Source organism: Zonotrichia leucophrys, chromosome 2, assembly GCF_028769735.1.
Source record: "Zonotrichia leucophrys gambelii isolate GWCS_2022_RI chromosome 2, RI_Zleu_2.0, whole genome shotgun sequence".
Classification (NCBI taxonomy): Eukaryota; Metazoa; Chordata; class Aves; order Passeriformes; family Passerellidae; genus Zonotrichia; species Zonotrichia leucophrys.
The window spans coordinates 137451650-137462646 of NC_088171.1; the positions used below are offsets into that span (position 1 = coordinate 137451650).

The 10997-nt window shown below is 37.1% G+C and overlaps 1 long non-coding RNA gene across 1 annotated transcript; it reads left to right on the forward strand.

Moving 5' to 3' along the window:
* Nucleotides 1-563: 563 nt before the first annotated feature.
* Nucleotides 564-5137, forward strand: LOC135443386 (uncharacterized). The gene is made up of 2 exons (XR_010438989.1): nt 564-649; nt 3215-5137. It is a non-coding gene; the product is annotated as an uncharacterized LOC135443386 (long non-coding RNA).
* The last annotated feature ends 5860 nt before the right edge of the window (nt 5138-10997 follow it).

Genomic DNA, 10997 nt, shown 5'->3' on the forward strand with positions numbered 1-10997 from the left:
TTAAAAACTTTTGATTACATTGATTTGATTTAAATTAAATTTTGATGATTTAAAGGAACATATTTTAAAACTTTTTTTATTAGCTAAGGTGAGGGATGGGTTTCAGGTCCACCCCCCACCACCCAATAGGACATAAACAAATATTTTTACATAGATACAAAATTTATAGTGCATGCAGGAGAACATACATACATTATACCACATGCATGACTGGGACAAGAAGTGTTAGTAATTACTGTAAATCAAACTTGCTAGCTTTCATTCTTTATGTTATCTGTTTCTTTCCTGCTAAATACTTCACAGTCCTGACCTTTCCAGCAAAATTTCATCATATGAAATAAACTGAAATGCATGTCTCCACTTGGTCACAATCACATGCTGCTTCTCAGTATAGTGGGAGTCCTAGTAAAATATCTGTATTGTATTTGAATATCCGTATATAGGCCTTGCCCGGATGAGCCCCAGTTGTTCTTGATGGGCTGCAGCTGTGATGTCCTTAATTGGGCTGCAGCTGTGGCTAGTAAAGATAACTGGGATAAAAGGGGCTGGGCTTGGCCAGTCAGGGAGAGCCTGGAAGGACTAAGAAGTAGTAACAAGGTGGAGAAGTCTGTGCTGTGAAGAACTGCCCCCAAGAAATATCACTGAGAAGGTATGGGACTTTAGAAATATGATTGTGCCAGTATGGGACTCTAGAAATACGAAATACAACAAGATAACAACATCTCAGTGATTGTATACCCTGGATGAATCAGTAATCACAGCAAAGAGAGTAAACACAAAATCAGGATCACAGCCCTTCTTACAAGGAAATGTATAAGAAATTATTACAATGATGAAGGTGTTCAAATATCTGTTGCTCTTGTTGCTTGTGTAAATAGTTTAATTTATAACACTTCACTGTTTAGGAACCTTGTGAAGCTGTTCTCCTCCCAGATGGTTTATTAAACACTCTGCTCCTGCAGGAAATGGTCAAGTCTACATGCTCTGCTCTGGATCTCTGCCTCCCTAGCAGGAGAACAGAAATACCAGGAGATGAGCTGTCCCTGAGAGTTTTCCACGCAGCAAATATGCAATCAAGGGTCTTTAAAAGATTTTCATCTCCTAGTTTGTGGATTTTCATTTATGGTGCAACAAACCTTGGCAGAAATCCTGAACAAGCTTCCAGTCACTTGAATTGAGCTTTAGCTTGGTCTGATTTACTGTAAGGTCTGATGCAGGATGTTTATTCTTTTCCCTCAAGCTATTTCATCTTGGAGAACCATGCAGTGTTTCTCTGATTCAGTAATGAGAAAACCCAATCCATCTATCAAGATGAGTCAGCAGACCAGGTCTGCTCACACCCCTCTCCCCACACACATACACAGCACCAAAATGCCAACAAGCTGCATGTTGAACATATGTGCAGAACAGCTATGATAAGTTGGAACAATCATTAACTTATTCACTGTGCAATTCAAGTACATCTTGTACATGAGTTTGCAAAATTATTTTAATAACAATCCTCTTTGACTAAACAGTGGAAGATAGTTGGATCTCTTCCTGAAGGCACATTCCCACAGTAATATCCATGGCACATCCATTACAGAGAGTGCTGTTAGTTCTCATTAGCTAGGACAAACAAGGCAGTGAGTCACAATCTCCCTGCATAAAGGATCCCATTGTTTTAAACTGATAAACCAGGGATTCTGCTCTGTACTGGTGTAAACCTGACATTGATTAAAGCTTCCTGGGATGCTAGAGAGGCAGCATTTGAATGGATGGGGACTTGAGGTGTGAAGGAAATCTGCCACAAAGATGCAGTCAATTTGCATTTTTTCTGATTGAAGTTACTTAGCTTCTCTCATTGTTGGGAGAACCAAATATATTTGCTGCAAGTATTTTCCAAAAGCCTCTAAGAAAACTAGGCTTAAACTAAATAGATTGTACCAAATATTTCTAAAGTTTGCCCAGTAAAATGAATTGTGTTTATGCACTTTTCACTTAATAGTCTATTTCTACTAGGTGGCATTTTTTTCCCAAAGTATGCTGAAGTGCATCTAATTTACTATGAGAAAGTATTCTTCCTCTTATGCTTTGGCTCTTGTTTTGTTGTTAGGTTTTGTAAAATCTTAGCTCTAATGGTGAAAGCCAAACACAGAAATATTTTTACCTGCACTTTGCCAGTAACATCAAAAGACGTGCTATTATCTCAACAGCAATTTGGACTGGTTATCAAATGATAATCTTGGAATGAGTGAGTATGATTTGTGACGGTACTTATCTTTTGTAGGTGTGGTTGGCATGTATTAAAATGTTTTTTTTTTCTTGCTGGATGGCATGCCAAAGACTTCAGGCAATAGGTAATTATTCCATGTAAAATATTTATTCTCTGCCAGTCATATGTCTTTCTCAAAGATCTGACTTTGCAGCAAGCATTTAAAACCATGTAAAACCTTAAATATGAGGCCAGAATGAAACCTGCTGTAAGCAACTACAATAGAAATACATGTTGTGTGTGCTCAGTAGCTCTTTGTGAGTAGAGACCAGTTGTAATTCCTTTCTGCATTTTTTTGGAACCTTAAAATCAGATTATCCAATACTGGGCAGTCAATTTCTGTTCCAGCTGTGACCCAACTAAGAACTCACTAAGGTGAAGATTTTTTTTGTTTTAGAGCTGCAAAATGAATTGTCTCTTTCTTTGATTCCATTCTATGCTGTAGTTTATTTGCTGCCTGAAAATGTTTTCTGTGCCTGAAGTGAAAGCTCCAGAATACACATGCAGTGTAAGTCAGATTGACCATGGCAGCTCCCAGAGGATGCTCTGCTTCTGACCATGGCTGTGGCCCTGAGCTCCTGTGCAGCCACAACAACTCATCGCTCCTAGCAGGGCACTCGGTGCACTGTCACATCCTGGGAAGGCTAAACTGAACACACTAAAATAAACTGTGCTTGTTTGGACTTGCACTAATTTATTTAAAGATTTAGTTTCTCCAATCTAGTGCAAAGAACTGAACTCATAACCTAAGACTTCAAGCTTCCAAATTCACGCAAGGGACACAATCAACAGAAGAAATAGGCTAACAAATGTGCATGTAACACTCTGCATTATGTGCCTTTTCAAATAAAATATTCACTTCAACATTCACATGTCTGTACCATTAACGTCCTCTTTTCCTGACTCTAACTTCAGCAGCTAGATACAAAGCTGACTTTATTTTCTCTAATTCCTTGACAGAGAATGAGACAGCTGCTGCTGCATTGGTGCTTCTGTATCCTGTAGGATTAGCAGGTGGTTATACTTCTGAAAGGTTCAGGGCACGTCTCCCTCTCAGGAAATGTTGGAATGCACAAACTTCTTCTCAAGTACAATGAGGAATCAAAAGAAGAAGCTTCAGGAGGTGAAATAAACTTCTGAAAGACAAAACTGTAAAGCAAATGATGGTTATCACTTCAATAAGCTATTTGTAATGAAGAAGAGCATCTAAGAAAAACATTGCTTTCTGTTTATTAAATTTTGCAGTAAGGAAATTTGTCAAACGTTAGTGTAAGTCCAGCTACTTACAAGCATACCTCTGGCATATGCCAGTGTGGCAGGTAATTTAGACTCTTGTACGTCACTTTAGATTTCTGACCCCTCTGCAGTAGTTGAAGGGAGCCTGACCAACAATGAAATCTCTAAGTAATTAGAAGCCAATCCTTGTGTTTACTGCCCAGCTAATCTCTTGTTACACTTTTAATATGCTATTGCATTTCAGCAAAGTTTTTCTTCCAATTCTGAAAAACCTTGCATAAGTAATTCCCATTCATAACAATACATTTATGTCATTTATTTACTAAATCATTCTAGCTGGTAAGCACAAACGCTGTTTATTGTTTAAAGATCCCAGAAATTCAGTATTTCTCCAATGCAACTCTAGTGGAGACTAAACTAGGAAATCAAGTTAGCAGAAGTGCTGGTGTAGGATTAATATAGTGAAAAAAACCCACAACCATGGCTTATTTTCAAAATTTGACAGACAGGTATTATACTGATCATCTTTTTAAACTGATTGTATCTTGGAGATTACACTGATATGTTAATAGCAGCTTCTGATGTTAAGTTGATAATGTCATTTTTGTATTGGCACAACACTGGTAGATTGACAAGACCTAAATTCTGTGGCAAGACACAGCAAGATTTAGAGAGGAACAGAAGGAGCTGAAAACATGATGAAAGAGAGGGAAGTGATCAGATCAGGCTGTATCCTTTGACTTATTGGAAGGATTTTCTGTTAACTTCTTGCTAATCACACAATACATACATGAAATTTAGTTCTTGAACTTACTGCTTTGAAACTAGATACTGAACAATTTCTATCTGCTGCTAAATTGCAGATTTTCAGTTTCCAACAACTCCAAGCTATCCAATATATTGCTGCATGTAAATGTAGCAGGCCTGTACCTGCTCAGGAATATGAAGGACCTCCTGGATTTGTTTTTACAAGGAGGACATCCTGATTTTTTTGTCAGGGTATGTGACATAATCATCATGAGATTGTCACTGTTGTATAATTCTACAAGGAAATGACAGGTTCACAGATCATTCTGTATCTGATTTGGCCTGAAACCCTGCTGTTATCTCTCACTTCTGATCACTTGAATGTGGAAACATTTCTGGGCTCCGAACAATTTGAAAGGGATTACATATGCAACACAAAAAGCAATATTCAAAGGGGAAAGTTTCAGCCTGACTTTTAAAAGTGTTTGGCAAAGGACATCCAGTGAGTTAAAAGGGCTGGGAGTTCCAGACAGAAGGAACAGGGTATGCAAATATTCAATTAGCACCAGTATGAGGGTGAGACTTTGGAAGAAACAGAACAATTTAGAGATGAATCTCTGGGAGAATTGGCAGCAATGTAGGTGACAAGGAAGTCATATAAATCATGTCATGAAAAAAGCATGGAATGTTTGATAGCAAGCAACGAAAAACATATGAAAACAGGGCAGCACATTACCCAATTAGAAGCAAATGCAATGAGAACATTTCAGGGTAATGCAGGGATCGGCTTACTTCTAGGCAAGGGTCCAGCTCACAAATTATAGAATGGCTACTGTGGAAGCAAAGTGTGTATAAGAAAGTAGGCGTGAAGATGATTAAAATAACCAGGCCTGCTCATGATTGCATGGGATGAAGACAATGTAATTAACTTGGCTAAAGGAGTGTCTTATCCTTGTGATATATGTAAGCTGATAAGAGGCTAAACAAGTGGAGGCAGCTGAAAATTGAATGAGATGGAATGGAGACTTCAAAACAGCTCCAAAAAACTTGACTCATTGTGTTGCGGTGAAACATGTCCATTTGATCTGCAACATGGAAAGAGCACTCACCTTGGGCTCCATCCTGAAACAATTCACATCATAGTGGCACTTGGATACAAGTAGGCCTTTCACAATGTAATTTTTTCTGTGTTCCAACTAAAGATTAGTTTACTACAGATTACCATAGAATATTCAGCAAAAAATTTCTTGCAAAAAACCAAAAAAATTATAGCAGAGAGACAGGCATAATGGAGACAGTGAAACCATGGTTAGAAGGAAGAAAGATGCAAAGTACGCATGCAGATCCTACTATCTGAAAAGAAATGAAAACTCAACATTGATCCACTAATATAATTTTTAGAAAAGTTATTAGAAGCAGATGTAAGGAAATCAAATTTTAGTTTTCCCTTCATCATCAATAATTCCTGAGTATATTGTTGCAGTTTCCCTTGGCTTTTCCAAATGAAATTTTACAACAAGAGAAAAAGAATTCTAACTCTCAAGCTGACCCCTATAATTCTGAAGTAGTGAGGATTAGAAAGAATCTACAAAATAAAGAATAGAGACAACTGCAAATAGTTGAAGGAACAGATGTGAAAGAACTGTTTAGGATGCCCTGAATAACTTTTTGGTTTGTTTTACTGTTCAACTACATAAAACAGTTGGTCTAAACAGAAATCTATATTTTTCTTCATCATTTCTATCTAAAGTGAAAAAGAAGAAGCACAGTGGAAGCACAAATGAAAAACCAAACAAAACCAGAAGCATATATTTTACACATAGGAAAAGTTTTCATGTAATCTAGCATGCAAGTTTCACCCTGGTCACCTGCACCAAACTTTAAAGACACTGTGTTTTCAAAGAAAGTCAAGTAGGCTATCAGCTGACCCTCCACACAATGTCCTTACCAGGTGAAGTGCTCAGAAGTGTTATGAATCCTGGAGACCTGGCAGTGGTAGCATGACCTTTCTCATTCATACCACAGTTCACAACAATGTCTTTGAATATATCCGAAGAATTCTTTTAAATAGAAACAGCCTGATCAAACCACATTATGTTAATAAAAATACCTATAGAAACAGGGTATTCTGTTAAGGGGAATTTCAGTTAAATCTCCCAAGTAACAGTTATCTAATTTTAAAATGCAGTGTTTTAAGAGAAAACTAAGTTTTTTCAATAATTACTTAACAGGTGATGGAAGAGTAATAAGTGGGTTTGATTCTGTGTAGACAATTGAACTGTACTTCCTATTTTTGTATGATTATTTGCTATCTTTTTTCTAAGTGCATATTTTGTGATTTTTCTTCTGGATGCTTGTATCCAATACAACACTGACATGCAACACTGAGAAAATGAAGAATACTTCTTCACAAAACAAGACAGCAGTCCAGATCTCAAGGAACATTCTTATCTCATAACACAGTATCGCTGATGCTTAGAGTTTTTAATGTTGTATATCTGAAAATGAAACTGGAGGACCTATTTCTCTAAATAAAATAACTTCACTTTCTGTTTTTAAAACTGCAGTACAGTATTTTCCCTTAGAACCTGTGCTGGTTTTGGCTGAGGCAGAGTTCACTGTCTTCACAGTGGCTGCTATGGGGCTGTGCTTTGGACTTGTGCTGGACAAAGGCTTGATACTATAGAGATGTTTTTGTTATTCCTGAGCAGGGTTTACACAAGGCCAAGATCTCTTCTGTTTTTCGTGCTGCCGCACTGGGGAGGAGATTCTGGTCAGTCCCTGGGTTGTTCCTAGGTTTCAGCACCAAAAGGACTGCAGTGGCGTGACTGGCTGGATGGGCCAGGTGATCCAAAGTGACCAAAGGGATATTCCAGACCGTAGGACATCATGCTCAGGATACAAAGCTGGGGAGAAAAAGGAGGAAAGAGGGAGGACATTCCATGTAATGGTATTTGTCTTCCCAAGCCACCATTACATGTGATGGGGCCCTCCTCCCCTGGAGATGGCTGAACAACTGCTTGCCAGTAGAAAGCAGTGAATTAATTTCTTGTTTTCCTTTGCTAGTGTTCTCAGCTTTTGCTTTCCCTAATAAAGTGTCTCTGTGTCAAACCATGAGTGTTCTGGTTTCTACCCTTCCAGTTCTGTCCCTGATCCTGCTGGTGGGAGAGTGAGAAGCAGCAGCCTGGGGCTTGGTTAAACCACGATGCAGAAGAGTCACAATCAAACTGATGTCTTTGTTCTGCTGACAATAATACAGGCATTTCTCAGTCCTAATGAGGTGTGCTAGTGAATAGATTAAAAAAGGGGCGTTCACAATGTCACAGACAACCATTCCAGAGTCCATTTCTCCAAGATATCAGCACTTTCCATTTCAATAGTACTGCTCATGAGAAGTACCAGTCTTATCAACTACAAGGATTTTCAATGCTTGTTAAGATTCTCGACCATTAAAATCTACTATGGGTTCTAAAACTTTTCTTTTTCAGAAACTTATTAATTTTAATCAAGATTGTGCATCATCCCCCTTTTCATATTCTTTTTGGAACCAAACCAAGAGGAGGTCAGGAACCCTCCTTGGGCTTTGTTTCAGAAATTTTATGGCAGCTACTGAATTACTTGGAGCTCTAAATAAGTCAGCTTTCCAAAACTGAGAACAAATAAAGCCAAATCTATTGGGAGAAATAATTTAAACAGAAGAATATGAATAATTAGGAACTGTTTAGGAATATTTTACTAGATGTCCAGAAGCCACAATCAATAAAGAAGGACTGCTCTGGTAATAAGCCAGCTTGGCTTAGAAGGAAAATTAAAGCCATTCTTAAAAATACTCATGCATACAATATTTGTGTGTTTCTGTATATGTGCATATAAACTTATCAATAAATATAGAGAGAAATGGGGAAAAGGGATTTAATAGCAACTGATAATGAGAGCAGAAGTACAAATATGAATGATTATCCAGAAAAGTTAAAATACAGTCAAAGGTGCTTTCTAATACACAAGTAATACTTCACTGTGTTGAACAGAAATGACATAAAAATGGAATGTAGAGATGAGAACAAGACCATATAGTTTCATTCACTCACTGACTTGGGTACAAATTAAAAATATGGGTTTTCATACAGTCAAACATATAAAGACATTCGTCTCAGAAGAGCATAGTCTGCAGCAACATTCTTCTTTTGGGGACAGTGTAGAGCCTAGAGCAGAAGAACCTATTTCTCATTTTGACAGTGACCTCTGCTGTAACTAATTAAATTATTAATTATAATAAGGCAAAGTACTTCCTTTCCCTTATTACTATATTGCTAATGTATCAGGCATTATTGAAGCTTGAAATATGTCCAATCCTGGTACTCATAACTTAAAAGATGTATTTATAAATTGGAAAGTGTTTGAAAAAAGATCTATGGGACAGATTAAAAGATTGGAGAAAGGGGCAGCACTGAATGAACCAGAGTTCACTTTCTTTAGTGGAAAAGTGAAATGGCTAATGGACAGAAAGGCTATAGTTTACACATTTATAGTCACAGTTGTGAACACATGGTGGGTTAACATGTTTACACCTGGTTTGTATTCTATCTGCTCTTCCCCTTCCTTCAGAGTATAACATGCACTACACCATAGCATGAACATTGCACACTTGTTCAACTACAGATGTCAGAACAAGGGCAAGCTTCTTCCAGTTTTAATCTGTGACTGCAACATGAGTTTTTCTGGGGCTTGGGAATCATACTGAGAGAGAGGAGAACATCTAATCGAGACTGCACTGGAAATCCTCACCCAAGAGCTGAAGTTATCTATTGTCACCAGCTCTTTTATCTAAAAATGGACTAACTGAGGAATTTTTGCATTCACACTGTGAACAAAATAATGGAAACAGTTAGGATAAAATAAATCTAAGGAAGAGGGAAATAAAATTTTTAACAATTTCCCCTAAAAAATTGTTCAGCCCAGAGGAGGAGGGCAGCACAAGCTGGAATGAGGACTCTGTATCAATGGAGATCAAAATGCTGGAAATGCTGGTTGACTAACAGAGTCTCCAAGCTGAAAACTCTAGTCTAAAATATCATTGCAGCAATAATAGATTATTTTTATTATACCTAAAAAGCAGTTTTTAAAATTCCCATCTCATTCTTAAAACCTTGAGTTCTTTGGAGAAGCAATTGGTCTTTTCTACATTCAGAAACCATCCATAGTTACATGCAAGCAATGGATTACTCTCTCAGAAAAGTCACTCTATATAACTTGCATTATTGCTGTAAATTTTTGTAGCTTTTTTTCCCTTTTAGATTTAAAGAGTAAAAAGGCTACTAAAACATTGAACTCAGGAATCATGATTATTCCTGTGAAGAACTGATTCTCTTTACTTCTCAGCAAAGTCAATGAGAACTCAGGGTTGGAAACACCTAACTGGCAAACAAAACTTCTGTGCTATAGGAAGAGTGAGAGTCTGGAGGAAAAGATGCACATTTAGCAGGGGAAAAAAAAGGTATTTCTGAAAAAAGAGGTAAGATTTGAATTTCACAGACCTGAAAAATTATAAGCAATATCTAATTCATAGAGTTTTAAATTAAGTAAAAACAAAAAAGCAGCAAAACCAACTCCCTGAAAACAACAAAAAAACTTCCAACAAAAAACAAAGGCCCCAAAAACCAATTACTTTTTCCATTCTTATTCACAGAGCATTAAATTTCTATCTGGTTTTTTTTCAATATTGATACAAACCTGTACAACTTCAGTTTTATAGAAAGAACATTTGAATGGAAAACTGTTTAATAAAAAAGTAGTTTATCAACTTTGCCTCCCCTATGAAATGTTTATGCCACTTAAGCTAACCTATAATACACTTTGAGAATTGTCATATTCCATGAATATTGCAATATTACAAACAGTATACAAATTGGAAAAAAATCTAGTAAATTATTAGTATTAAAATCTTCAATAATTAATATATTGATCTGCATATAAATCTTTAGTTGCATTTGACTACTGTCATTCGACTTTTTCTATCTGTCCAGCTGCCATTTACCATTTGCACAGTAGAATATAATCCAGAGTTATGAAAATTTGAAGATACTTCCCCAAGAGTTTTGTTTGCCTAATCAGCTCATATGAAAGTGATCTATAGATACAAAATGTTAGAAAAGACTATTGGGATATTGAGGCTGGAGAGGAAGATCCTTCAGGTGAATCTGATTCTGTTGCTTTTCTTTCAGTCATTATGGAATATAGGACTCCAGGACGTTCATGATACAGACACTGTAACACATCAGCTCCTGCCTGCACACCTAATTTTTTACCACTTTCTTAAGCTTGAATCTGAAAAGCCTGTGAATTTTATCTGTTCTCAAAGTGGGGACAGAACAAGAGGATTGAGCATCTTGCAGTTGAATTTCGTCAGTGCTTTGTAATTCAGAAGTTACAGAATATTTATAATTACTATTAATACTGTTTGTAATACAACAGTCAACCTTATTTGAGAAGAATCTAGCGTGTGAAAGCGAGCCCTCAAAACCTAGCTGATTTTTACAACCATTGAACCAAACACAAATTCCTACCAGCCATATTAGTCTGAGTCTTCATAACAATTTTCCTGTTTAGAAAAATACTAACTGACCTGGTACAACACAAAAAATGGATCAGTCCTCTGAAATATCTTCAGTATCAGAAGTCAAAGGTAACACTGTGCCCTTTGGAGTGAGGCAACAAGGAAACCAGATAGAGCCACAGCCACTGCATTCAGATCTCCCAGAGT